The sequence below is a fragment of the Penaeus chinensis genome, chromosome 41 (genome assembly GCF_019202785.1).
Source record: "Penaeus chinensis breed Huanghai No. 1 chromosome 41, ASM1920278v2, whole genome shotgun sequence".
Lineage (NCBI taxonomy): Eukaryota > Metazoa > Arthropoda > Malacostraca > Decapoda > Penaeidae > Penaeus > Penaeus chinensis.
Window position 1 is genome coordinate 64,011 of NC_061859.1, and position 4,971 is coordinate 68,981.

Here is a 4,971-nt window from a genome sequence, read left to right on the forward strand (position 1 = left end):
GGGATTTACGCTGTGCCGTGCATGTAATGAAAAAAAATATTCTCCGTCTAACCCATATTGGAAGTGAGAAAATTTGAAAAAAACGATGGTCTTGAGGGCGGCGGTCTATGCCAGGACCTGGATTACATTGTTACGCAGCGCCGTGCAACAGTTTTGTGTTGTTTGAGACACTCCGTGTCCAAACAATGGGAGGAGTGTAGCCGCTGGCATCAGGGGTGTGGCAGTGCGAACATGCTTCATGCTCTCCAGATCGAGGGTTAATGGTTCCTCGCGGGCTGCGACAAGGGACGCCTTGACCCTTGTGCTGACGGACGTAAAGAGTGGGCGCGCCTCGCGGAGGGCCGTCACTGGTGTGGAGGGCAGTCGAGAGTTAACAGAGGCCTGACAACACGTACGTAAGGACTTATCTGGAGACTTAACGGCCTTGATTGTTCCCGCTATGCGTACGTATCAAACACATTCATGTATAAATGTAGATATCATTTGCACATGTATATCAGTGTGCACTTTACGCATTATGATATAGAAACGTGCTCAGCTAACAGAGTAATATATAGACTCTCTGTGGTTGTAATAGTATAAGCGCTGGTTAATATTGTAAGTGAACGTAAATCTAATTGTGACAGTGATTATGATTGTTATATATTGATTATAGGTTTGACCGCATTTCAATAAATGGTGAAGCGAGTCCGACGCAGTTGAATCAGTCCCCTCATATTGCCACAAATAATCTAAGCGTTTGAAATGGTGCTAAAATACATACATACATACATACATACATACATACATACATACATACATACATACATACATACATATGTGTATATATATAATACATACATAAATGTGTGTATATATGTATGTAAATATATGTGTAAACACACACACATATATACACACACACACACACACACACACATATATATATATATATATATATATATATATATATATGTGTGTGCGTGTGCGTGTGCGTGTGCGTGTGCGTGTGCGTGTGCGTGTGCGTGTGCGTGTGCGTGTGCGTGTGCGTGTGCGTGTGCGTGTGCGTGTGCGTGTGCGTGTGCGTGTGCGTGTGCGTGTGCGTGTGCGTGTGCGTGGGCGTGTGCGTGTGCGAGCCCGACGGCCTCCGAGCAGAGGTTTAAACCCGGCGGGTCATGACGTCACGCCCATAATGCTCAGCTTTTGGCGGGAAAAGTTTTGTTTACATTCGAGTTCCCGGAGAGGGATCGCTGCCACGTCCGTCGTCTTATTTTCTCATTTTTTGTGTTTTTTGGCCATGGCCGACTTAGAAGATGATATTATCGAAGGTTCTGACGAGGAGGGAGAAGCCATGACAGCCGCGGAGGTGCTGCAGAGGCTGGAAGAGGTGAAATGAGGCGAAGTTTTAAGCCTGCGGGATTTTTTAAATGTTTATTTTGCCTTTATCTCAAGCCATTCTTGTGACAGGTGTTTTCTTGGCGATTTTCTTCCTTTTCTCTTCGTATGCTGTGGGCCACATTTCCCTCCCTAATACCTGGGTGTCTATTTGGGGTGATTTCCTGAGTTTCACTGTCTATTAAATCCCGTCTCGGTTGCTTTCCCCGCAACGTGCTTGACTCTCTCGCTGTTTCCCGTCGCGGATGCCCAGTCCAGGCTTTGATTATGCGGAATACGGAATAGTTTTACTTCCGCAAGACCAATCACAACAACAGTGGTCATGACTGAGGGATTAGTCGCCGACGCACCCCCAGACCTAACCCAACCTTTCCTCCCTTCTGTTTACTCCCTAGCAAGGCAAGCAAACCCCCTGTACCCTTTGTGCCAACTAACAGAAAATGGGTAAATGTTAAGTTTCATCCAGCCTCCGACTTTCGAAACCACTTTTTTTGGAGTGTAATCTCCCCTCGTAGTTTAACGCTGTTATGCTGTTGCTTTCCGTCGCATTTGACTCGTTGATGAGTAGCGGAACTTGTATTCCCCGACGGCAAAGTTGATAAAATGTGTAAGATTCGGCTTCGCACTGTATTAAGGGAGGGTAATTAGCATGATTTACACACAGAAAAACAAGAAAAACACTAAATTAACTTAAAATCGGGCTTGCTGAAACTCTACGGGGACAGTGGCCATGTTTCACCTATGCAATTACGGTTTACAATTCGGCGGTTAAATCCAGGATTATTTTTTACCTGATTGACGGACAATACAAATGAATCAAACCATGTTTGGGCACAATCAACTTTTTAATATGAAAATGCGTTTCGAAAGTTTCCAGATGACCGTTTCAAATTCATACACAAGCTTCATTAATAGTTCCTCAAATAACAACGGTATTTTGATTGACTGCGATAATAAATACAAAGCAAAGAAACAAAAAAAAGCACTACTGACAGTTACGTGTCGCGCACGGAGACCGTGCCGCAACGGCACACGCAGTCTTCGTGAATTTTATTCTCAAACAAAAAACTTACACATTTTTGTAACAGACCTTGCAAACTTTAGTGATGATTGTCGTCAAATATGGTAACCGTTCAATACTTATACTTGTCTTAAAATGTAAGATGGAACTTATTGACCTTTGCCTGAGCCGAAAATACTTCGGAGGCCGTGGCGAGGCTTCAGGCCGCGCAGCCAAGCCTTATTGCTCGTCCCGCGGAATTATGAAAGCTTTAGCCTGATTTCGTCGCGCGCGGCCACGACACCCACTGCGGTCGGTTGCAATAGCCAAATCGGAAATAATTTGTATTAATAATGCATGTATTATTATCCTATTAAAAGTATGCATTTTTATTACATTAATTGGCTTATTACTTGAAATGTACTTCGTGCAATAACTATGTAGATTTCGCCGGTTCTCGTTAAACGTTACTTAAATTTTACTAACCTTATATCGTCCCGTCTCCGTTATTAAGTTTTACAATAACACGTCCTCGGCGTAGCAATATTTCCAGTTATACGTGTATTTCGCACTTTGTAAACATTTCTGCCGGCTACTATATTTCTTTTTCACACGTACACTTCCTTGACCACCGGACAGATACACACTAAAGGTTTTCCATGGGCGAGGGCAGGGCTTTCCGAAAAAACTGTTTTTGATTGGTCAGAAAACTGTGACGTCATTGCCTGAAGTTTTCATTGGCTAGAATTTCTCAGTCTGTAATCGCCAAGTTGTCAGTAATTGGTCGTTATACATGGTGTCCTTGTCTTACTGTTTCACACATTAATAATTTATTATCGGTATTTCAGAAGAAATATGTCTTTACGTGCGCGAAAAAAGGTATTTGCTTTGTATTAGGTTTTATTTTACCATATGCATACAAGCAATCAGGTAAGTGTGAGCTCTTACCCGATTTTAATCGCTCTCTGAAGAACTACCATCCAGAGGAACTGTGTGGGGGGGGGGGGGGGGGGGCCAGGTGACGGAAGAATTCTTTCTTTCCCGCCTTGCGGCGTGTATAATTCTGCCGCTTGTGAAAAACATGAATTAATCAATTCTTTTTCAACACCATGTAACCATGGTGTTGTAGGTTACGGTAGGCAGCCCATCCATCACCGTATATCACACTGTCTGGTTTTATATATTTCTTAATAAGGGGTATGAGCGTGTCTGCACTGCGGTCAGTGTCAACCAATGGCACAATTAATTTCCTTTTACTCACACGCTCAATACCCCCAAAGACCCACACCTGGCTCTTCTTCTTTATGATTTGCGAAGTTCTAGCTTCGCCCGGGACCTGGCTCAACTGTCTGCCCCTCTTATACTTACGGCGCACGAGCAGCGTCTCGTCTATCTCAAGTATTACACCGGCACCTCCTATTGAATTTTGATTTTGTAACCAATATTCGGTTACTTCAGAACAAAAACTCCTCCAATCTACGCTAGTTGGCTTAGAAACGTGCCTTTGTAATCGCTGGTCGATAAAACGCAACTTTTACGCCGTTTTGTCTTTGCTATTTTTTCTATCTGCCACAATACCATATATGTCGATCTTCACGATATTTGCAAGGTAAATCGCAATGCGGGCAACTTACCGCTCTTGGCAAAACACCGTGTGCTCTCAGGAACTCTACAGCGTTATCATTTTTTTTCTTCAAAATAATCAGATATAACTCTATAGTAATGCGGGTCACAACCTACGCACCTGAGATCCATTTTGAGCAAAGATTTGGTATATTTGCTTTCCTTGCCTTGTGATTGGTTTATAGCATTTCCTGTAATGCTTTTGGCTTTCGTGACAAATGTCACGCGGATGTGGTATTGAATAAAAGTTTCAAAAGGTTTCGTGCGCTGTTCATGCGGTAACATTGTTGATTTTGAAAATCGCGCGCAATTCTTCAGTTCCCTCTTGCCCGTAATATGGACCATACACATCGATTTGCGCAGAGTAAGAAATGTCATAATTACTGTAAATACTCGATTTTATGATGGTAATACTCGTGTATTGTCAGACATTTTAATGTAGAAAGAAAATCACCTTCATGTAAGTTTATGGGGAATTTTTGTAGTTACGAAATGAAAGTATTACAATAAATGAACCAAAATAAAACGGTATCATTGTTTTGTTTACAAAAAGTAGGAAAGGATATCGGATGGCGATTTTTAAAATATTGAGATAGTTTTTCATTTGGGGCTCTGTGACACTTGCGTGTCCAATAACTTCGTTATTTCTGATTTGCGACGGAAGTTCATAGAAGATAAGTTTCTTAGATTTATTTGCTCTATCACATGCATATATTTTTTTCCGGTTTAAAGACGGCTAGTCAGAACTTTACCTATACCAGAAAATGCGACATTAAGAACTCTGGCTGCGTGAGTGTTGTGGACGGATAGGTTAGGTTCCTCTCACTCTTTACAACCACAATACATGTTGCACATTTGTTGTAGAACCCCCCCCACCACCCCCACCACCACCACATGCAACCACACCTACATTCTTGGCCCAGACGCAGGAAAGGCCATAGAAGGTCCCAGGGAAAGTGTGCCCTAGAATAACA